This window comes from Chiloscyllium punctatum, chromosome 6 (assembly GCF_047496795.1).
Source record: "Chiloscyllium punctatum isolate Juve2018m chromosome 6, sChiPun1.3, whole genome shotgun sequence".
NCBI lineage: Eukaryota > Metazoa > Chordata > Chondrichthyes > Orectolobiformes > Hemiscylliidae > Chiloscyllium > Chiloscyllium punctatum.
Genome location: NC_092744.1, coordinates 106,696,617 through 106,721,978, shown reverse-complemented (window position 1 = coordinate 106,721,978; position 25,362 = coordinate 106,696,617). Strand labels below are relative to the sequence as shown.

The window sequence follows — 25,362 nt, the reverse complement described above, 5'->3', positions numbered from 1 at the left end:
ACAACTTTCAAAACCGTCTAATTTCATCAATAAACTCCTCTGAAACACACAAGATGAGTATTGGAAAACTAAACATCTGCAAATGCTGGGGAATCAGAAATTGCTAGAAAAATTCAGTAGGTCTGGCAGCATCTGTGGAGAGTGAACCGTTCATGTCCAGTGATCAGTCAGGTGACCAGCTGCAGCTGACCATTCTGTTGTTTCTGTAACACTCTCTGGAACAGGCTCTGGTGCGAGGGGAATGAGATTGTCAATAACAAACGAGAAAACAGGAGGACGTACTCAATCAGAATTAGGAATTCACTTACCCCACCGAGTAGGACACCCACCGACACAGTCACACTGCGGAGAGGCCGTTCACCAGCCCCACACATGGGAAGGGATTTACACGATCTTACAACCTGCTGAGGCACCAGATTTGGCACAGTGGAGTTAGACCCTTCACCTGCTCCATGTGTGAGAAAGGATTCAATCAAATCTCTCACCTGCAGAGACATTAGTGCATTCCCACCGGGGAGAGGCCATTCACCTGCTCAGTGTGTGGGAAATCATTCAATCAGTCCTCTGACCTGCTTAAACACCAGCGAGCTCACTCTGGGGAAAGGTCATTCACTTGTTCCCAGTGTGGGGGGAGATTCACTCAAATGCAGCACCTGCGGAGTCCCCAGTGAGCCCACACAGGGGGAGAGGCCATTCAGATGGTCAGTGTGGGAGAAGGGATTCAGTGATTCATCCTGCCCCCAAGACCCCAGCGCGTTCACACTGGGTAAGAGCTGTTCACCCCTCTGTGAGACAAGGGATTTGCTGCATCTTCAACCCGATTGAGAGCCCAGTGAGTGTTCACAGGGAAGTGGTCATCCCCCTGCTCCGTGTGGACTGCAGGACTCTGATTCTGATGTTACTGTCCATCAGAGTCAGGAGTGGACCTTGTACATGATGACACTGCTGGAGTATTGATGTTGTTGTTAACCACATTAACTGGGCTGGAGGTGACTGAACTTACATTGCCACTTTCTGAACCTCAGGATGTCTCTCTGGGCAGTAAGTCTCCACAAACAGCAATGTGATAATAAACAGGGACCATCTGTTTGGATTTAAATTGTGACTGGAACACGGCTGCTTCACAGCATCAGGTACAAGGTTGGAGTCCAGCCTTGGTCCACGGTCTGTGTGGAGTTCCCACATTCTCCCCATGATAGTGTGGGTCCCCTCCAGGTGTTCTGGGTTCCTCCCATAATCCAAGGAAGTGCAGGTTAGGTGGCTCGGTCGTGCTAAATTGACCACACTATCCAGGATTGTGCAGACTAGGTGGATCAGCCTTGGGGAATGCAGTGTTACAGGGATGGAGTGCTCTGGGTGGGATGTTCTTCAGATGGTCGGTGCGGTCTGATGGGCCAATGCTCTCCTCCCACACTGTAGGGATTCTATTCTATGATTTTATTCTAAGGCAGGGTGTCCTTGGAGAAGGAGCATGGAGTGTGGATCAATGCTCTCGATGCTTTACATAGAGGTGGGCACCGCAGGGGATACAGTACTTTATCTCCACCGCTGCCCCCTCCCCACAACTCTACTTTGATTTAGTCCCTTCTCACTCTGTCACTTGTAATGGTTTACTTGACCCGTAGTAGGCTTTGTTTGGAAATATTCAATTGGTTACACGAATGGTTTACTGCTGGTGATTATATGTCTAGATTAGAGTGGTGCTGGAAAAGCACAGCAGGTCAGGCAGGATCCGAGGAGCTGGAAAATCAACGTTTTGGCGAGAGGCCTTTTCCAGCACCACCCTAATCTAGGCTCTGGTTTCCAACATCTGCAGTCCTCACTTTTGCACTGCTGGAGATTATAGGTTAACCAAAAGCAAAATGGCGTAATGATGATTTTGATGGTGGGAAGGTTGTTGTGCTCACGTTTCGGAGTCAGAGAAATGGGGACAAAGTACGCTTCACACCTCACAGAATGACAACTGAAAAGCAATTAAATCAAATCCAAAGGTTCAGACAAGGAGGGAATATTTCCCTGGATTTTAAGTAGCTGGAAAGTGATGGTGTCTGGGAATAGACAGGATTTTGTTTTACAGGAGGTTGAAAGCTTTAAAACTGTTATATTCAGACAGTGTACGTTATTTTCTTTAATTTTATTTGCTGTGCAAAAAGCTTTTGCAACATTTTAAAGCCAAAATTTAGAAACCTTGTGTTAAAGATAAATGTCAAATAAAATCCATCAAACCATCCCTCACTGAAAACTGTTGTGGAAGTGCAATCGCCTGGAGAATCCCTGCCTACTTCTTCCGACATGGGCTCCATGACTATATACATACCTGGAAGATAGCAGCAGGAGGAGGCCATTCAGCCTTTCAATCCTGCTCCACCATTCAATGGGAAACAGATGACCATCCAGCTCAGTCTCCTGTTCCTGCAGTGTTCCAATCCCCTTTCATGGCTTTACCTTGAAGAACTATATCTAAGTCCTCCTTTGGCTTCACTGCCTTTTGTTCCAGTGGCGTTGTGGTGTTACTGTGTGGGTGTAGGCAGTGGTAATGTGATGGTGCTGCCTCCTGGAGGATGCACTCAGCATCCCTCATCATCCTGCAGTAACATCAACTGGGTTTCAGCAACTAGAGATAGAACCCATTTCCAGGATATGGGCATCAGTAGCTCAGCCAGCATTTATTCCCCGTCTCTCGTTACCCTCGGGAAGATGGTAGGGAGCTGCTGTCTTGTACCATTCACAGTCCATTTGGCGCAGATAGACCGACAATGATGGGAGAGAGTGTTGCAGGATTTTGGCCCAGTGATTCTCCATCTTTGGTTCATCAAATGCTGGTCAACTTAATCACAATCTGTACATGATGTTGAGATTTCAGTCTGCAAATCTTCACCATCTAGCACCCTGTATAAAGGAATATGTACATATTAGAAAATCAGAACAGACAATTCTAGTTTCTCTGGAATATCTTTTTCCCCCTTTCTTCTCCCAAAGCTGTAACCCTCCAGCCCACTTACTCTCTCCCACCATTCTGACTCTACTGCCCCCTAATGTACACCCTCCCCATTCTCATGGAGTTACTGATAAACAGATCAATGCCACCACATCCCGTCCCTGGTTAGACTCTGCACCCTTTCTGGGTTCACTTCCTTTCCCTTCAGTTGCTGCAAGTCAATAATGTAACAGCAGAATGAAACAAAAGGAAACAGAAAGGGAGGTGGCAGATCCTGGACAGAAGAGGAACCTTCAGTCTGGGAGAATGGGTCAGATTCTTCCTTGTTTCCCATTGGTCAATTCCCAGTGTTATGACAAGTTGCGAATGGAACTTGGTCCCATCTAGGCGTAGTGACACTTTGACTCCACCCCCACCCCACCCCCCACAACTGATCAATACTATAGGCAGATGCGTCCCCTTTCCTGCCAATCACAGTGTGAAATGCTTTCCGCTAGTTACTCCAAAGAACATGCTTCAAAACCCGCCCACATTCTGTACATGTACAGTGGTGGGTTTCCCTGCACACGTGTAGTCCCTGCCTCAGGGACTGTGGGAGTTGTAGTCCCCATGAAGCCTCTGGAGACCTGTCCCTGGAAAGTGAAAGAAAGTGTGGGCTGGAGGGTGTTGTCTATATGATATCTATTCAGACACACAGGACATGTGGGCTGTCACTGGGATTAATTGAGACATCCGCTTAGACACCTCGATTTCTGACGTAAGGAATATACATTCAGTCAATTGCGGGGTGGGGTGGTTAATAATGGGCAGCAGATTTTAAGCAGAGATGGTTCAGTAGCTAGCACTGTTGCCTCACAGCGTCAGGGACCCGGGTTTGATTCCAGTGTTAGGCAACTGTGTGGAGTTCACACATTCTCCCCATGTCTGCATGGTTTTGTTCGGTGCTCCAGTTTCCTCCCACAGTCCAAAGACGTGCAGGTTAGGTGGATTGGTCAGGCCAAATTGCTCACAGGGTCCATGCGTGTGCTGGTTAGGCAATTAGCCACGGGAAATGCAGGGTTACAGGGAATGGGTAGGTCTGAATGGGATGCTCATCATAGGGTTGGTGTGGATTAGATGGATGAATACCCTGTTTCTGCACTATAGGGACTCTATTCTATCCTCATGAAGAAGAATGTACCTATCTCAATGTGTTGTGAATCTGTGGAATTTCCTATTCAAAATGCGGTGGATGCCATGACAAGAGCAAATTTAATGAAGAGATACAGATTTTTAATTTGCAATGAGTTGAAGTGTGAGAGAGAGCAGGCGGGATAATCCAGCTGAGACCGAGGTGAGTTCAATCATCACCGTATTAAATGGAGGAGCTGGTTCGACGGGCTGCATTGCCTCTCCTGTGCCCAGTGCTTATCTTCTTACGGTAATAAGCAGAAAGATGAATCCAAAAATCACCATCATCACCAAAGGAGATTTTCAGAAAGAACAGTATAGTCAGGTGGATTAGCATTCCTAACTTAGGTAGAGAGGAAGCGTGTAGGAGATAATGATTTTACAATTTTAAACTGAGGGGTGACAGTGATTTATGGTTTTAGACTGTGTAGTACATTCACACCGTCCAGAATACTCTGTTGTGAATATCTATCCTGTACTTTGTTACAAAGCCAAGGTCACTGACAATGAAACCAAAACACCCAGGAAACATCGCCTCCCCTCGTAATCTGATAAAGACTTGTCATTAATCTGGTTGAATTTAGAACACAGATGGAAAGCAGGAAGATTAAATCCAATCCCAAGATCCTGTGCTTAAACAAAGGAGACTATAATAGGATGAGGCAGGAGTTGGCTAATGCAGACTGGAAGCAAAGACTTTACTGTGGGACAGTTGATGGACAGTGGAGGAATATCAAAGTAATTTTTCAAATTTCTCAGCATAAGTATATATCAGTGAAAAGGAAGGACTGTAGGAAAAGGAGTAATCTGCCATGTCTAAGGCAATAAGGGAGTCTATGAAATTGAAGGAGAAGACATACAAACTGTCAAAGACCAAGGATAAATTCGGAGATTGGAAAAACTTCCAAGATCAACAGAAAGCATGATGGAATTGGGGATAAAAAGTGATGAGTAGCTATCCCCAGGAACAGAATAGCAGTTTACACTGCTAGAGGGGAACCTATTGTTTGGTGAACATATGGCCTCTTAATTGTTGAAGCACGTAACTGTTACCATAGAGATAATCCTGATCAAGTTCAAAATCACAGCACACCCCAAAAGCCTGTACTTCCAAATAAACCTGTTGGACTATAACCTGGTGATGTGTGGTTTTTAACTTTGTCCACCCCACCCCAACCCCAGCTCCTCCACATCAGAATCCTGATAGACAGCCCCACTGAAACTGAAGCGCCTGTCAGGTACTTGAGGGAGCCATAGGGGTGTGAGGGGAGGGGTATGTGGTTTAACCACAAAGTGTTGAACTGAACTAGAGTTTTGAACTGCCGTTGCCATGGAGATAATATTGAGAGACAGTCTGTATTCGAAGTCACAAACCACAAAAAGGTATAAGAAGGGGAGCCATACATCGGACAGGCGGGGAGTTACCTGATGCTGCCTGGAGGTGTTCTGTATGTACACTATCCAGGGAGTTGCCGTGTCTCATCAATAAAGACTCAAAGACGACCTCTCGGAGTTCTGTGCCCAGTTATTCCTATCCAACAGGGTTCAGGAATATGAGTACACAGCAGTCAGTCTTCACAGTGGAGGATACGAAGAACATGCCAGTAATTGATAAGGAGACTGGGGAAGGTGAAGACCAAGAAACAATCATTATCACGAAAGAGTTAGAGCTGGGCAAGCTAATGGAGTTAAAGATAAACAAGTGTCCTTGCCCTGATAGAATACATACCATGATACCAACAGAGTTAGGGGGAGAACTAGCAAATGCACTTAGAGTTATAATGTCCTGCAGCAGAGACAGGCCCTTTGGCCCATACTGGCCCAAGCCAATCAGAATGTCCATCCACACTAACCCCATTTCCCTGCACTTGGCCCATCTGCTTCTGAAACTTTCCTATCCATGTATTTGTCCAAATGTCTTTTACTTGTTGTTAATATACCCACCTCAACCACTCCCACTGGCAGCTCATTCCATATACATACCACCTTTGTGTAGAACAGTTGTCCCTCAGGTTCCCATGTATTCTTTCTCCTCTAACTTTAACCTGATGCCCTCCAATCCTTGAGTCCCTGGGAAAAAGATCGAGTGCATTCACCTTACCCACGCCCCTCATGGTCTTATACACTTCTATAAAATATTCCCCCTCGGTTTCCTCTGCTCTAAACAAAAAAGTCCTCGCTTGTCCAACCTCTTCCTGTACCTCAGACCCCTGAGACCTGGCATCATCCTTGTAAATTTCTTCTTCACCTTTCCAGTTGAATAACTGAAACCTACACTGCACTCATCACATTTCCAGTGTTTCCCCACGGCACTGGAACCGATGTGACAACACCAATGGATTACAATCAATGATCGATAACTCACTCCATTACAACAATCCCATTTTCATAGATTTTTCCATGATGCAGGAATCCTGTTGTCTTTCTGGTTTCATGGTTAATTGTCCTCATACAAAACCAATCTGTGTCTTACCTTTTCCAGGGAAATGTGCCATGATTTTTTAGACTTTCAAAAACCAAGTCCCCACGCTAATATGGACTTCACTGTCTCAGTACTTTTTTCCAGTCACACGGACATTTGGAATATTCGTCCATGGACAGAATGCAAACCTTTCCTTCCAGATGAAAAGGTCAATGATATTCAGATCGGCACGGATCCAGTAACATGAAGTTCAATTTGAATTTCTCAACTGCAAATCCCCCCTTTCAATACTCTATAAAAGAGAAAACAGAAAGTGCTGGAGATCCTCAGCAGGTCTGGCAGCATCTGAAATGGTGACAGATGCAGGAAACATTGCAGCCTTGAAGAAGTGTTGAGATGATCACACCAGGCATGTGTGCTTGATGACCATTATGGATAAGATGGGGGCAGGGATCCCTTTCTGGAAGGGCCTTGGTGAGACCACACCTGGATTACTGTATATACCTTTGTTCCCCTTTTCCAAGGAAGGCTCTCCTGGTTATTGAGAGAGTGTAAAGGAGGATCACCAGATGAGTCCTGGGATGTGAAGATAGTTAAGGACTGCAGATGCTGGAAGTCAGAGTCTGTACAATGTGGACCTGGGGAGGTGCAGCAGGTCTGGCAGCATCAGAGGAGCAGGAAGGTTGATGTTTTGGGTCAGGACCCTTTGTCAGTCTTGATAAATAGCCCTGACCCGAAACGTCAACTTTCCAGCCCCATCGTATTCATGCTGGTCATCAAGCACCTATTTATTCTAGTCCCACGTTCTGGCACTCAGCGTGTAATCGATATTGTGGTGCTTGGTGTGATCATCTGAACACTTCTTTAAGGCTGCAATGTTTCCTGCATCTGTCATCATTTCAGATGCTGACAGACTTGCTGAGGATCTCCAGCACTTTTTGTTTTTATTGCAGATTTCCACCATTTTGCTGAAGCACAGAGTCATAGACATGTAAACAGCTCCAGATTTTGTTGACTCACCTTCCTGGGATGTCAGGACTGATGGCTGAAGAGGGACTCAATCTTCGTTTAATCCTCCTTTCCTTTGGCTTTCTGAGCCGCTAACTACATCACTAATATTCTACCTCCCATTCCCTGTCCTGAATCTGACCCATCTAAGCCGACACTTTTGTTCCCAACCCCCTGCCAGACTAGTTACAAATCACCAATAGAACTGGCAAAAGCCCCCACCAGATTTGTCTCAGCTCTGCCCGGGGTAACCGGTCAGGCTGGTACAGGTCCCACCCAGAAACAGTCCCAGTGCCTGAAGAATCATAACCCTTCTCTGGTACACCATTTCCCCCAGCCACACATCCAGCTGATCTACCTTCTCATTCCTGCTCTCATTACCACATGGCACTGGGAGTAAGTCTGACATTATTACATTTCAGGAGCTACATTTTAATGCATCTCTGCTCTCCCTATATCCAGCTTTCAGGCCCTAATCCCTCTGTTTAGCGATATCGTTGGTATCTGTGTGTTGCACCACCACGGTCTGTTTACCCTCCAGCTCCAGAATGTCCTGCAGCCGCTCCATGATATCATGGATATTGGCACCAGGGAGATTACATACCATCCTGGATTCATGTCTGTGGGCACAGAAGTGCCTGGCTGTACCCCTGATTATTGAATCCCCTGTCACTATAGCCCTACCACTCCCATTCCTCTTGTTCTGATCAGCAGAGCTCTCTGTGGTGTCATGAACCTGGCTGATGCTGATTTTCCGAGAAGCTACCCCACCCATTCCCGCCCTTACAGAATCCCAAGCGGAATACAGTATCTGTATGAGAAGGGGATAACAACAGGGGACTCCTGTACTCGCTTCCTGAGCCTTTTACTTGATCTGATGGTCACCCATTCCCTTTCTGCCTGTGTAACCCTCACCTGCAGTGTGACTAACTCACTAAACGTGCTGTCCATAACATTCTCAGTATTGCAGATGGTCCACAGTGAGTCCACTCACAGCTCCAGCTCTGAAAAGCAGTTTCCCAGTAGCTGCAGATGGGAACCCTTGCTGCCCACATAGCCGTCAGGGACACTGGAAGCGGCCCTTATTTCCCACATTGTGCAAGAGGAGCACACCACGGGTCTGAGGGCTCCTGTCACCACGTCTCTCTGCATTCATCTAGTTACTCCCATTAAGAGAATTTAAATGAGTGAGTAACCTTCCTTCACTTCAAACATGTCCATTGTAATAACAAAAAAAATCTTTACTTAAGCTGATATGTCACACTTTAAAAACTTAAATACTCCACAGGTATCACTGACAAATTGGCTATTCCCATTGGGACTGTGAATTTCTGAAAGGCCTGAGCTAAAACGGAGTTTCAGCTTCACCTTCTCCCTGTCTCACCTCACTATTTACACCCAACTCCAAAACACTCTCATTGAGCCAAGCAGCCCTCACAGTGCAGCCCTGTCATTTTCATTGTCTGCTCACACCTACACTGCCCTCAGCCTCCTGTACTGTTCCAATGCATCTCAATGGGAGCTCAGGAACAGCATTGCATCTTTCAATTCAGCCCAATTCAGACTCAATTCAGAGTCAAAATGGACTTCAGCAGTTTCTGAATGAACAGACAGTTGTCAGAATTTGGAACGTTCCACCTGAAATGGTGCTGGAATTTGAGTCCACGAGAAATTTGCGGAGAATTGGAAGTAGGGAGTTTACAGATTAACATTATAAAGTGGATGATTGAGACGAAATCTGACAGTTCATGCAAAAGGACGAGGTGTAATTTGGATAAATCTGTGCTCTCTCTCAGGCCAATACCTCCTTCCGCAGCTACAGGGCCAAGAATTGAACGCAAGGGGGATCCAACCATGAACTTGAACATCTTTCTGCTTTTGGCTTGACAAAAATATTGAAGATATTTTCCCACAGTCAGAACAGACAAACTTTTCTCGTTCCACAGTTAAATGCCAATGATATTCAGATCCCGATGACTCCACTGACTGTAGAAACTTGTTTTTTGGAGATCCCAGTCTCAATTATTCTCAATTAATATCCTATAAAATGAATTCACAAAACAAAGCTCAGTCAGTGCATGATGAATAGTGAAGACAAACACTTCTCTTGGTATGTGTTTGATGTGTAAATGCTCCTCTTCAAATCACCCCGCCCCCACCCAGGAAGAGGACACGTGCATGCTCCTTGCTGTACCTTGCCCCAATAAAGATGGTGGCTATAACCCAGGACCTCTCACTGCCTGAGGCCCAAGCCATCTTCCCCTTTGCTGCAAACATGGGACCAAGAGTTTCTAATTCAGACTAACTACCTGCCCAGAGTGCAACTAAACCCTACCAGTCTACACTGATACATGTCATCCGGTTTCTGCTGCCACTCTCCCCTTTCCGCCTCCTGCACACACCATGGGTTATCGCGGGCCCAGTGACCCTTCCTCAGAACCGATGGCAGCTGGGAAAATTAGAATCCCCACAGGAAACAGGCCCTTCGGCCCAACAATTCCACACCCACCCAGACCCATTCCCCTACCCTATTACTCACCATTTCCCCGGACTAATGCACATCCCAGAACACTACGGGAAATTTAGCTGGGCCAATTCTCCTAACCTGCACATCTTTGGACTACTGGAGATAGGGGTTAAACAGTAAATAATAGGTGGGGACAGAGCCCAAAGAGACACAGGAACATTTGGAAAGATAAAGGAGTGGCGGTGGTGGAAATGGTGGCTGATGATCCACATTGTGCCTGCAAAAAGGACCCTGAGCTTCCAGTTGCCTGCTCTGGAACACACAAGACTGTTCCCTGTCCAACATCTCAGTCTCATGCTTACTGCAGTGTTCCAGTGAAGCTTGATGCAAGCTGGTAGAACAATTCAGAACATACCAAATGGCTTCCTATTTCAAAGACTGCAATTTCCCCTCACATGTGGTCAACAATGCCCTCCAGTGTATCTCCTCCACTTCCCACACCACTGCCTTTGAACCCCACCCCTCCAAATGCAACAAAGATGGAATCCCCCCATCCTCACTTTCCACCCAGATACAACACATCATCCCCTGCTCTTTCCACCATCAGATCCAACCACCTGAGATATATTTCCCTCCCCACCCCTTTCAGCATTCCACAGAGATCATACCTTCTGTGACTTCCACGTTAGATCCACGGTCCCCACCAACCCACCCTCCACTCTAAGCACCTTCGCTTGCCACTGCAAGAGGTGGAAAACCTGTGCCCACACCTTCCCCTCACCTCCATCCAAGGCACCACTTGATCCTCCCATATCCAGCAGAGATTTCCCTGCCCACCCAAACAACTCACATATTGTGTCCCTTGCTCTCAGGACGCCAAATTGTGGAATATTTCAGGGAACATTTCTGGGACACATGCACCAACCAACCCCACTGCCCTGTGGCCGACCACTTCGGCGACCCCCCATCCCCTCCGCCACCACGCTGCCAAGGACATGCAAGCCCTCCATCCCAAATCCGAGCCACCCGATACCTGGAGGAAGAACACCTCATCTTCCACCTTGGGAACTTCCAACCACACAGCATCAAGGTTTCCTCATCTCCCCTCCCCCAACGTATCTCAGATTCAACCCTCCAACTCAGCACTGGCCTCTTGAACAGTCCCACCTGTCCATCTTCCTTCCCAATTATCCATTCCACCCTCTCACCACGACCCTCCATCTACAACCACCTATTGCCTCCCTAGCTCCCTTCCCCCAACCCCAAACACCTCTCCCTATTTATCTCTCAGCCGTATTCCAGCATTCACATTTCTGATGAAGTGCTGACATGCCCAATACGCCAATTCTCCTGTTCCTTGGATGCTGCCTGGCCTGTGGTGCTTTTCCAGAGCCACACTTTAACACCAACTGGAAGAACAACACCTCATCTCCCACTCGGGGACCCTGCAACCCTCTGGCTTCAACATCAAATTCAATAATTTTAGGTCCTGACCTCTCCCACGTCCTAGTGTCTTTGCCCCCTACCCCACATACCAGGCCTTGTTATTACGTAGCCTGCCATTACACACTACCTATGGTTAGCCACCAACAGTCCCCATAAACAGCTATTCACCCTCCACCCGTCAGATCGTTATCCACTCCTTTGTCCAACTGCTCTTATCTCTCTCTTTGGCCTCTATCCCCACTTATCATTTACTCCTTAACCCCAACCTTCTGCATAAAAACAGACTTTTTTTTCTTAGTAACATCAGTTCCTGAGGAAGCGTCACTGGATCGAAAATGCGAACTGATTTCTTTTCACAGATGCTGCCAGATCTGCTGAGCTTTTCCAGCACCTTCTGGTTGTTGTGTGTAATTTACAGCATCCGAAGTTCTTTTGGTTCTAATTTACCCAGAGTATCTAATTCAGGTCCAGCAGACTGAAACAGTGTTTATCAACCTTCCCAGTCCACACTAACTCCATCTCTCTCCCAGTATCTGCTGTCTCTCCCACTCCTTCACATTCAGTCCCCCCTCACAGTGACACTGCGCCTGCAAAACTGATGGTCATGTGTTGGCCTGCTGGACCCACCCCTCATTCACTCCCATTGGCTGGAGGATCATGCCAACTCTCTTATTGGTCTGAAGCTGTGTCAATCAGCCAGGCCCCATTGTGATCTGAGTGGTGGGATCCTCCCAGGTGCATCAGAGGCTGAGGGGTGACCTCATAGAGGTTTATAAAACCATGAGGGGCATGGGTCGGATAAATAGACAAGGTCATTTCCCTGGGGTCGGGGAGTCGAGAATGAGAGGGCATAGGTTTAAGATGAGAGGGGAAGAATTTAAAATGGATCTGAGGGGCAATTTATTTTCCCCACTGAGGTTGGTGCATGTATGGAATCTTCTGTCAGGAAGTGGACGATGTTGGTACAATTAAACCATTTGGCATCTGGATGGGTATATGAATATGAAGGGTGTAGAGTGATATGTGCCAAGTGTTGGCAAATGGGACTAGATTAGGTTGGGATATCCAGTCAGCATGGACCAGTTTAACCAAAGGGTTTATTTTCATGCTGTACATCTCTACGGTTCTGCCCTGTGATGAGCTTCATCATTCACAGTGAATGGGTCAGTATCACACAGCACAGGGGCTGGAGGCTATTCAGCCCATTGGGACAGTACTCTCTCCTTCTGGAGATGGTGCCAGTCAGTCCCAACTCACCTCCCATTTGGACATAGCCCTCCAAATCCTTCCTTAAAAATGTTAAATTTCAAATTTGTTTTGACAATAACTACTGAATCTGCATCCAGCTGTCGGTCAAACTGTTGCAGATGCTCAGAACTTAGTGAGCAAAATAATCTTCACATTTTTCTTTGCATTATTTGCCAGTTACCTGAAAATAGATACTACAAATTGTGACGTTATAAATTTCTCACTCTGTCTCGCTGTAAATGAAATACCCTGGAAACAAATCAACTCCTGGTCAAAATAACTGCTTAACCTTCTCAGCTCCAAGGAGAATTGTCTGGCCTTCTGCTAACTCTCCATAAAAGAGAAACCCATCTTAATTTTAATTTATTAGAGTCATAGAGATGTAGAGCACAGAAACAGACCCTTCAGTCCAACTTGTCCATGCCGACCAGATATCCTAAATTAATCTCGTCCCATATGCCAGCCCTTGGCCCATAGCCTTCGAAACCTTTCCCAATCACATATCCAGTGAGATGCCTTTTAAATGTTGTAACTGTACCAGCCTCCACACTTTCTCTGGCAGCTCATTCCATACACATACTACGTTCAGCTTGAAACTTTGCCCCTAATATCCCTTTTCAATCTTTTCCCTCACGCCTGTGCTTTCTAGTTTTGGACTCACCTAAACAGGAATACGACCCTGGCTGTTGACCCTATCCATGCCCTTCACGATTTTATCAATCTATGGTCACCTCTCAGCATCCGATTCTCCAGTGAGAACAGCCTCAGTCTATTCAGCCTCTCCCTATAGCTCAATCCCTCGACCCTGGCAACACCTTTGCATCTTTTCTGAATCCTTTCAAGTTTCACAATATCATTCCAATAGCGGGGAGACCAGGACTGAAAGCAGAATTCCAGAAGTGGCTGAATGAATGTCCTGTCCAGCCACAAAATGACGTCACAACTCCTGTACTCAATGCACAGACCAATAAAGGCAAGTACACCAAACACTCTCTTCACTAACCTGCCTATCTGTGATTCCACTTTCAAAGAATTATGAACCTGCACTCCAAGATCTCTTTGTTCAGCAACACTCCCCAGGACCTTCCCACTAAGTATATAAGTCCCACCCTGATTTGCTTTTCCAAAATGCAGAACCTCACAGTTATCTAAATTAAACTTCATCTGCCACTTCTCAGCCCATTTGATCGGAGTCTCATTGTACTTTCAGGTAACTTTGCTGTCCATTGCACCTCCAATTTTGGTGTCTATTTTAAACCTACTAACCATAGCTCCTATATTCACATAGAAATCATTTATATAAATGGCAAAAAGCAGTGGACCCAGTATCCAGCCTGACAGCATATTGCTCATCACAGGCTTCCAGTCCAAAAAGCATCCTGCACTATGACACTGTCTGCGCAGCAATGTTAGAGCTCATGGCATACAGAGAGATCTAACCATTTGGATACAGAACTGGTTCAAAGGCAGAAGACAGAGGGTGGTGATGGAGGGTCGCTTTTCAGACTGCAGGCCTGTGACTAGTGGAGTGTTACAAGGATCACTGCTGGATCCACTACCTTTCGTCATTTATATCAATGACTTAGATGTAAACATAGGAGGTATAGTTCGTGAGATGACACCAAAACTGGAGGTGTAGTGGACAGTGAAAAAGATTACCTCAGAGTACAATGGGATCTTGATCAGATGGGTGAATGGGCTGAGGAGTGGCATTTTGGGAAAGCAAATCTTAGCAGGACTTATACACTTAATGGTAAGCTCCTGAGGTGTGTTACTGAACAAAGAGGCCTTGGAGTGCAGGTAGATAGGATAGTGAAGGCGGCATTTGGTATGTTTGCCTTTATCGGACAAAGTATTGAGTACATGAGTTATGAGATCATGTTGCAGCTGTACAGGACATTGGTTAGGCCACTTTTGGAACGTTGCGTACAAATCTGGTCTCCCTCCTATTGGAAGGATGTTGTGAAACTTGAAAGGGTTCAGAAAAGATTTACAAGAATGTTGCCAGCATTGGAGGATTTGAGCTAGGCTGGGGGTTGAATAGAGGTTGAATAGATTGGGGCTGTTTTCCCTGCAGCGTCGGAGGCTGAGAGGTGATCTTATCTATGTATATAAAAACCTGAGGTGCATGGATAGGATAAATATACAAAGTCTTTTCCCTGGTGTGGGGGATCCCAGCAGTAGAGGGCATAGGTTAATGGTATGAGGGGAAAGACTTTAAAGAGACTTGAGGGGCAACGTTTTCACACCGAGGGTGGTACGTGTATGGAATGAGCTGCCAGAGGAAGTGGAAGAGGCCATTATGATTGCAACATTTAAAAGGCATCTTCATGTGTATATGAATAGGAAGGATATGGGCCGGGTGCTGACAGGTGGGACTAGATTGCGTTGTGATATCTGATCATCATGTACTGGTTGGACTGACGGGTCTCTGTTTCTGTGCTGTCCATCTATGATTCTTTGACATTCCAGCCAATTCCGTATCCAAACAGCGAGTTCCGCCAGAATTCTATGGTGTTGAACCTGCTAACCAGTGTGTTATGTGAAACTTTGTGTCTTTCTCAAGTCCAAGTTACTGATTTCAATGCACAAAGCCATGCTGACTCTCCCTAATCATTTCTTGCTTTTCCAATGACATGTAAATCCTGTCCCTGAGAATCCCTTCCAACAACTTCTCTGCCACTGACTTCAGGCTCACCTGTTTGTAGTTCCCTGGCTTTTCCTTACCACCTTTCTCAAATAATGCCGCCAGTCTTCCAGCACCTCACCTGTGGCGATCGATGATACAAATATCGCAGTGAGGGGCCCAGCAAAAGCTTCCCTAATTACCCACAAAAGAGGGAGTTTGACCCCACCCCACAGCTCACCAATAGGATAAACAACACACTGAGGAATCTACAAAAAAACGGACAGATAACCTGGTCTGACCTACAAAGAATGAAACCTGAAAGCAACAACACCCCCAGATTCTATGGACTACCTAAAGTGCACAAACCAGCCATCCCACTCAGACCCATAGTATCACTACCAGGGACACCATCACACAAACTGGCCAAAGAACTACAGCAGAAACTGAAACACCTGATCAGTGGATCCAGACAATCTATACAATCGACACAGGAATTCTTGGACATCATCAGAAATATACACATAGACAAGGAAGAAACTCTGGTCTCATTCGATGTAACGGCACTGTTCACCTCCATCGACAAAACACTAGCCAAAGAAACAATAGCCAACCTGCTGGACAGACATAACAGACAACAGGACGTCGAACCTATCAATAAAGACGGCATACTTAAACTAATGGACTTGTGCCTCACAACACACTTCACATTCAATAACCAAATATACGAACAAATCAACGGAACACCCATGGGCTCACCGATCTCTGGACTCATAGCAGAAGCAGTAATGCAAAGGTTAGAACAAACATTCTTACCACAACCTCAACACAAACTCTGGGTCAGATACGTGGATGACACCTTTGTAATAATTAAAAACACAGAAATAGAGAACACACGCCAGATCATCAACACCACACTCACAGGAATTCGATTCACTAGAGAGGAAGAAAAGGACAACCAACTCCCATTCCTAGACGTGATGGTACAGAGAACACCGAACAGAGAATTCACCACAAAGGTTTACAGGAAAGCCACACACACAGATCAAGTCCTAAACTATGAAAGCAACCACCCCAACACACACAAACGAAGTTGCATCAGGACACTATTCAAAAGGGCCACAACACACTGTAGCACACCAGAACTACAAAAAGAGGAAGAGTAACGCCTATACAAAGTATTCACCAAAAATGGATACCCTCGCAATTTCATCAACAGATGCCTAAGGGAGAGACAACGGAACGAGGACATGCCGCAACCCAAAGGACTAGCCACACTACCATACATCAGGAGCATTTCTGAACTGACAGCGACCACACGGACTCATAACAGCACACAAACCAACAGCCACTCTCAGACAACAACTCACCAGATCAAAGGACCCGATACCCAACATGAGCAAAACTAATGTAGTGTACAAAATCTCATGCAAGGACTGCACAAAACACTACATCGGACAAACAGGAAGACAGTTAACGATCCATATCCATGAACACCAACTAGCCATGAAACGACACGACCAGCTATCCTTAGTAGCCACACACACAGACGACAAGCAACATGAATTCGACTGGGACAACACTACCATTATAGGGCAAGCCAAACAGAGAACAGCCAGGGAATTCCTAGAGGCATGGCACTCATCCACAGACTCTATCAACAAACACATCGACCTGGACCCAATATACCGGCCACTACAGTGGACAGCTCGAACTGACAACCGGAAGCGGCAGAGACAGGCCACTACAAATACCGGAGAAAACAGCACAGAAGCGCTTCGCAGGAGGCTCCCAAGCACTGAGGATGTCACCTAGACAGGGGACGAAATGTTTGCAAGACAAATTCCCAGCTCGGCGAACAGAACCACAACGAGCACCCGAGCTACAAATCTTCTACCAAACTTTGAATACCCACAAAGTTCTGGGATACACCTGATCAGATTCAGGGATTTATCCACCTTTATGCATTTTAAGACATCCAGTACCTCCTCCTCTATAATATGTACACTTGCCAAGTTATTACTATTTATTTCTCCAACTTCTCTAACTTCTATATCCCCTTTCAGTAAAAACTGACATGAAATACTTACAGAATCTCTCCCACCTCCTGCTGTTCCATAGACAGTCTTGTTGATCTTTGAAGCTCGCTATTCTCTGCCTAGTTATTCTTTTGTCTTTAGTGTATTTGTAGAATCTCTTTGGATTCTCCTTAAACCTATTTCCCAAAGCTATCTCATGCCCCTTTTTTGCCTCCTGGTTTCCCGTGAGTATACTGCTACCTCCCTTATAGTCCTCTAGGGATTCACACAAACACAGTGGGGTCTGTACCTGCCATATCCTTCCTTCATTTTCTTGACCAGAGCCTCAATTTTGCAGGTCATGCAGCATTCTCGACACCTCCCAGCCTTGGCCTTAACGGGAACATACTGTCTGTGTATTCTCATTGTCGCAGGCCTATGGAGGCAATGGCAGATGAGGACAGAGAAACAATAATTATCAGTAAAGAGGTCGGGTTGGGAAAGGGAACAACTCATCCTTATCTCTATAATTCCTCTCTAGCCTCAGAACTACCACGATCTCTGGGATCAAAAACATCTCAATCTATGCAACATCCTCCAATCTCTAATCTCCTCCAGTCTCAACACACTATCTTTAATCTTGTCCACCCTCACAAATCTCTGTGATGTGCCTTTCTTTAATTCCAGCCTTCAGGATAACCCATTTTTATTTCAGATTCCTGCACCCAGAGCTCCACAAAGTCCCGCTTAACCTCGGTCACATTTTCCTCCAAAAAACCTTAATCAATCACGTATCATCTATTGTAATATCACCTTCTCTGACCTGGTTTCTATTGTGGCTTGTCATATTCCTATATTACGCGTCTGTGGTCGACATGACGGAAAACGGTTTTGTGGTCCATTGGGTTTATGCTGTAAAGAAATCTCCCAGCTAACTATTTTAATCCCATTTTCCAGCACAGAGCACATAGACCTGTCAGCCTTGGCCTTGCAAATGTGTTCCTAAATAGATCTTAAATGCCTTCGGGATTTCTGTCTCTCACTCTCTTCCAGACAGTGAGGTTTAGTGCAACTGTTGCTCTCTGCTATCGCCCACAGGGTTCAGAGCAGCTGGGTCTGTGCGAACCACAGATCGCCCAATGGGAAGGATGGCAGGGTCCCTGAGACAGGGCACAGGAGATTTACCAGGATGGTTCAAGGAATGGGGGATTTTAGTTGCAGAATTTGTGGGGCTTTTTTAACATTAATTGTTCACGTGACATGTGTGTTGCTAATACACATCAAGAACAACCATCCGCAATTAATGGACTCTCCTTTTCAACTTCTCCCCTTTGCTGTGCTGTGGTAATATTCAGGTTAACCACTACCAGACATCTCTCTCTAATGAGAGAGCAGTCCTATGGTCGGGTAGGACAATGCTGACTTGATCTTTTACACAGTGATGCCACTGTGCCTCGAGGGTGGGGAAAGGGAATGCCGAAGGTGGTGGATGGGAAACCACTCAGGTACAGTACTTTATCCTGGAGGATGTTCACTTTCTTTAATATTGTTGGGGGGGGGGGTGCACTGATGCAGGCAAGTGGAGAATGTTCCAACACAACCCTGATGTGTACATTATAGAGAGCAAACAGACATTGGGGAATCAGCGGTTTGGAAAAACTGAGTGTGTTCTCCTTGTAGGAAAGGAAATTTGGGGAGCTGTGACAAAGCGGTTTACAAAAGTTACACATTATGTCCTTACACCCATCAGCACATTATACAAGGATTACAGGACACATGTTGAAGATTATGGAAGATCTATTGAGAGGATGGTTTGATTCAAAGGAGAACTTTTATTCAGCAAATGGTATTGATTGGGAACACAATACTCTCATACAATACAAATATCCAGGGCCTGATGTATTGAGTAATTCTGTCAGAGTTTGGCGTTACAATGACTGAGATTACCATCTGAATATCTGCCTGTAATACAAGTTTATAAAATCCGTCACTGTCAGTTCAAGTTTGAAACTCATACAATCCCCTCCTCCTGGCCCAGGAGGACTGTACACATTACCCCTGGTGGAGGTTAGCAGGCACTTCAAGGGCAAATCTGTGTGGGTTTCTATGAGTTTCCACCTTGGGACTTCATGTGACTGAACATGGGACAGAATGATCCAAGATTCAGTGAGATATGGAGAGCAAGATTTGCTTCCTTGTCTTTCCTTTCGTTCTGCCGCTGTGCCTCCTCAATAAGACATGGGGGGGGGGGTGAAAGGCTCATGCACCTTGATGGGCAAGTTGTCTCCATTCTGACCAATGGGCAACAAGCTCCTCCCAGTCATGAAATAGAGTATCCCTGAAAGATAGCAACTGCTCATGCTTCCCACTGCCCAGTGCTCACAGTACATGTTCCGAATAATGAGGGGGGAAATCTCCTAGAAAAGGCATAACAGGAAAGTTCCAAAAGGAGTATAAACAGTTTACAGAGAGATATTCACAGGAAACCTGGGCAACAAGTTGGCAAATAGAGTATAACTTGGGATAAACTGTAGAAAGATGCAGCACAAAGGTACTGGGGGAAAATGAGCAGGAAACACAGAAAGCGAGCACACAGTTACAGCATGGAATCAGGAAGCGGAATGGAATGCTGTCCCTTTTTTAAAAGAGTTTGCAATATAAGAGTTTGGAGTATATACCTTAGGGCAACTAAACAAATGGCAAGTGAGACCACATCTGGAGTAACGTGAACAGATTTGGTCACTTTAGTTCATGAAATAGAGCAGTTGATTGAAGGCATTTCAGAGAAGATCCATTGGGATGATCCCTGTTTTGAAGGGATTATCCTGTAAGCAAAGGCTGAATAAGTTGGGAATATACTCACTGGACTTGGGAAGAATGGGAGGTGATCTCTTTGAAACATACAGGATTCCGTCGAGGTTTGACAGGGTAAATATGGAGAGGATGTGTCCCATTACGGGTGAGTCTTGAACCAGATTCTGAAATCAAGGGTTCTGTTTCAGATTTGTTAAGTTAAAGGCAACACCGACACAGGTTAGGGTTTCAGTAGCAATGGAGCTGGGGTGAGAAGGAGACAAGCAACGTTTTAGAAATTGGAATTCGTGGTGTTTGTGATTGTGTAGATGTCTGATCAGAAGGTCACCTTGGGGTCAGATATGAAAGCAATACTGTGAAGAATGTAGTTCTGCCTCAGACACTTCCCAGTGAGAGGGAGGGACACAGCAGTAAGGGAAATGAATTTGGAATAGCAACTGAAGGCAATGGGTTTAACAATTACAGTGTTTCATTGGAGTGAATTGCAGCTAATCGAAGCGTGGTAAGCAGTTTGATAACTGAGTAATAGTGGAGTAATGGAGAGGGATGATGGGGAGGGAGAGCTGGGCACTGTCAGTGTACATGTGAAACCTAACACAGTGCTTTTGAGCGATGTTACCTCCTGGCAGTGTGTAGGTGAGAAACAGGACGGGCCAAGGATAGATCCTGGAGGAACACCAAATACAATGAACTCAGAAAGGAAAGGGAGAGTGGAGACGGAGCAGGATTTTCCAGTGATGGTGAGGTCAAATATTAGGTTTTAGCAGAATGGGAGAGAAGGACATAACCAGGAAAGACAGACAGACAGATCATGGAACAATATCTGTGAATTGCAAGGTGGGGGGGTGGTGGAGGGAGGGAGGGCGGTTTACAAGCAGGAGGATTAGACAGATTTGGAATGTCCATGATTTAGCTACACTAGGGTAAATGGTCAAGATGACCTCTAATAAGGCTTGACAAGGGACTCGAGGAAATGCAAGTTTAGGACTAAAATGAGGAGCACCCTTGTGAGGCAGTTTGGCTCAGTGGGCTAGTGGAGAGGGAGGAAAGAAGCTGATCGCATTGTCTCAATGTTATGGACAGAGAAACTCCATGTGCTTCTCACTCTTGTTGTTGGAGGGAAGGATGGAGGAGACAGGATAATGGACAGTGTTTTTATTTCCAAAACAATAAACAAAACCTGTGATAGTGATTCTAAAAATAAGTGAACAAACCTGTCGTATTTATCATTTATCACGAATATTAAAATATACAACTGAAGTTCAGGTTTGAATCCCAAATCGGTAGAGGGTGGCTCTGAATTCAAGAAAAACAAAACTGGAATGAAGAATCTACTGTTTGCCATGGAACCAATGGGGATGTTTTTCTGCCATTGACAATGTCCTTGAGGGAAAGAAACCCGACAGTGGCCCATCAAGTCACTCATTGTATTAATCACTGCACAGTCTCAACAAAGAAATGAAACTGGATGGACCACATTACATCTCCCAATGCACCCACACAGTCAGCTGTCTTGACCCTGCAACTTCTGCCTCATTGTGGGCCAACAACAGCAGCAGAACTGTACTCCAGCCCAATGTGAAATCTCGTGGCCTGATATCCCCCACTTAACCATTAACATCAAGCCAGGGGAATCAACCCTGGTTCAATGGTGAATGTAGGAGGGCATGTCAGGAGCAGTACCAGGCATACCTAAAAATTAGGTGCCAACCTGGTGCAGCTACCAAACCTGCAAGCCAAACAGCACAAGCAACACCAAATAGAACTAAGTGATCCCATAACTAACAGATTAGATCTGAGTTCTGTAGTTCTGCCACACCAAGTCAAGAATAGTGATGGACAATTAAACAACTCACTGGAGGAAGCATCACAGATATCCCCACCCTTACTGATGGAGGGGTCTCACACATTCATGCAACAGATAAGAGGACAGTATTAGCAGTGATTTTCAGCCAGCAGTGCCAAGTGGATGAGCCTTCTCCATTGGTCCCTGCCATCACAGATATGAATCGACTTGGTTGAAAACTCATTTCCAATCAGATCAAGAAATGGATAAGCAGTGTAAAGGTATGGGCCCTGCCAATATTCTGGCAATAATACTGTTGGCTGTGCTCCAGAACCTGCTGCCCAACAAGACAAGTACTGTTCCAGCACTGGCACCTACTGACTTTGTGGAACATTGCTCAGGGATGTTCCAACACAAAAACACAGGGCAGATCCAGCTCAGCCAATTCCCCTCCATCAGTCCACACTCGCTCAGCAGTGAGGTGATGGAAGGTGTCATCAACAGTGCTGTCACGCAGCTGCTCAGCAATAACCTGCTCAGCGATGCCCAGTTTGGGTTCTGCCAGGGCCACTCAGTTCCTGAGCTTGTTATAGACTTGATTCACAAACTGAAACAGCTGAATGAGGTGAGGATGACAGGCCAGACCCCCTCCAAGTCCACTATTTCGACTTCAGTGATATCACCTGACCTCACCACAGTCTCAGCTCATTTCCTGAAACACTCATTCATTCCTTTTGTTAACTCTAGATTTCATTATCTAAACCAGCATCCCACATTCACCTTCACGATAATCTCAAGAATATTGAAAACTCTACTGCCGAAGTGCTCACTTGTACCAAAACTTGCCGATCAATCAAAATACTCCCATTTGTAAGCAACAATTTACTTTCGCACCTTTGAATTAATTCCTGGCTGTAATCATTCCTATCTCCCTGCACCACACACCCTTTCATATCTCAATAATATTTCATTTTAGTCCAGACTCTCAAATGATGTGTTTATTTTTGAGTTTACCTGTGTTTCCGTTTCTATAGACTCCAAGGGAACATGGTAAAAACAATGACTGCAGATGCTGAAAACCAAATACTGGATTAGTGGTGCTGGAAGAGCACAGCAGTTCAGGCAGCATCCAATTCAAGGGAACATGGTCTGGAATCCCCACTCTAACTCTCTAAGATCTACTTTCTTCCTTTAAGGCATTCTTGAAAAACTGCTTATTTGGCAATGGTTTTGGTCACTGGACACAATATTCTCCATCTGTAGCCTTATGTCAAAACTTCTCAATAATATTTTTGTGAAATTAAAACCATGATGATTTGTACAGATATCTTCTACTCATCAATATCGCTGAGTGAATAATCTGTAATGTCTCTTACCCAACCACCTTCACCATACAAACTGCAGCAGTACAAGGAAGTCAAACATCACCCTCTCCACAGGCAACAAGGCTTTGGCATTGATCACTGGTTTCTGTGGAAGGAGAAATACACAGTTGATGTTTCAGGGAGTGCAATATGAATTACAGGGAATGAAAATAGTGCAGAATTTGACTGTCAAAAATTGAAGGAAAATGCACTCGCTTATTGGAAAAAAGAATTCTTGACTGTCAAAGATATTGTGGAAAAAATAACCTGATAATGGAACATCATACGGTCAGGAGCCGGGCAGCAGTGGACAATTCATTTACATTCCTGAAGAAGGGCTTATGCCCAAAACGTCGATTCTCCTGCTCCTCGGATGCTGCCTGGCCTGCTGTATTTTTCCAGCTCTACATTTTTCAATTCATTTACAAAACAGCTGTGAAAGTAATAGTAAAATACTATACAGAGCAAAAATACACCCATGAGAGACTGAGGAAGCTAGATAATGAACAAGTGGACATCAGAGAACCCAGAGGTGAACCAGAGCAGAGTTCACTTTTATGATCCCACAGTCAAAGATGTCTAGCACAGAAACAGACTTCTTCGATCCAAACTATGGCAACCAGATAACCTAACCTAATCTACCTCAATTAAATCCTTTTTGCCACTCCTCAGCCCATTGGCCCATCTGATCAATATCCCACTGTACTCTGAGATAAACTTCTTCATTGTCCACAATACCTCCAAGTTTGGTGTCACCTGCAAATTTATTAACTATACGGCCTCTATTCACATCCGAATCATTTACATGAATGACGAAACAAATCCAGACAAAAGTCCATTTCTGTGGGTTTGAATGTGCTCTGTGTAAATCCTGCCCTATGACTCTTTTTACCAGGGAAGGCTGTACATACATCCCTCTGAACTTTGCCCCCGACAAAGCTGGCGGCCGCGCACGTGCCCAGTGAATCATTGCCCCGAATAAAGATGGCGGCGATCACTTGGGCCGATTACTCAACGAGGCATATTTCCGTTTGCTGCAAAAACGGGACTGTAAGTTTCGAATTTATATTTTCTGATGTGTACCAAATGATTGTAAAACCTCTCAGACCATACCAACACCATTTCCCTCCCGCTTCCTGCTGTTTATTTCTTTCCTTACCAACAGCCGAACATCCGCACCCACCGCGAGGATGATCACGTGGTATAGTCTAGTCCCGCCCCTCATTCACTGATTGGCCGGAGGACCAACTGCCCAGCCAGGTCCTCCAGCTCCTCCCCTGCCTTTCCATTGGTCCGCCGCTGACATCAATCACTTCTTCGGTCCAACCTGTCTATTACAACCAGATATCCTAACCTGATCTATCTCAATTAAATCCTATCTGCCACTCCTCAGCCCATTGGCCCATCTGATCAATATCCCATTGTATTCTGAGATAACCTTCTTCATTGTCCACAATACCAACTGTTGGCTGGAGCTTGCGCACTGCTTCGTGACTTGCTATTTCTCAGTTACAAGAGTGAGGGACAAAGTTAAAAATCACACAACCACCTGATGAAGGACCAGCAAAGTAGTGCTTCCAAATAAACCTGTTGGACTATTACCTGGTGTTTTCTGAATTTTAATTTTGTCCATCCTAATCCAACACCAGCACCTCCAAGTCACGAGTGAGGGCGGAATGCATAACATAAGAACAAAAGATCTTGGAAAAAGAGAAGGCCGTCCTGCCCTACCATTCAGTAAGATCATGGTTGATCATTTTGTGGATACAGAACAATTTACCCACGTTCTCACCGTATTCCTTATTTATTTATTTTTTTTAAAAAACTAACTTAGCTTTAAAATCTTTCATTGAACTAGCATCAAATACTTCCCTGGGCAATGCACTCCATCAAGGTCAAGACATTCCTTCTCAATTCACTCCTAAATTTGCTGCTTCTAATCTTGTGGTGATGCCCTCTTGTCCTAAATTCACCTGCCAGTGGATACATCCTCTCTACTTCTATTTTATTTATTCCATTCATTACTTTATATCTATCCATTCTTCTGAATTCCAA

General features: G+C 45.3%; 1 long non-coding RNA gene across 4 annotated transcripts in view; it reads right to left on the bottom strand.

Annotated features, from left to right (window-relative positions):
• LOC140478538 (uncharacterized) overlaps positions 1-24,519 on the bottom strand; it is a 37,217-nt gene extending 12,698 nt beyond the window's left edge. For 2 of the 4 annotated variants that reach the window (XR_011960794.1, XR_011960795.1), the window contains exons 1-2: positions 24,467-24,519; positions 23,320-23,413 (exon numbers count right to left, since the gene is read on the bottom strand). This is a non-coding gene — a long non-coding RNA (uncharacterized lncRNA). Of the gene's footprint in view, positions 1-2,821; positions 2,890-17,653; positions 17,780-23,319; positions 23,414-24,466 lie in introns of those variants that run through there. The other 2 variants (XR_011960792.1, XR_011960793.1) reach the window with 2 other exon arrangements.
• Positions 24,520-25,362: the final 843 nt, after the last annotated feature.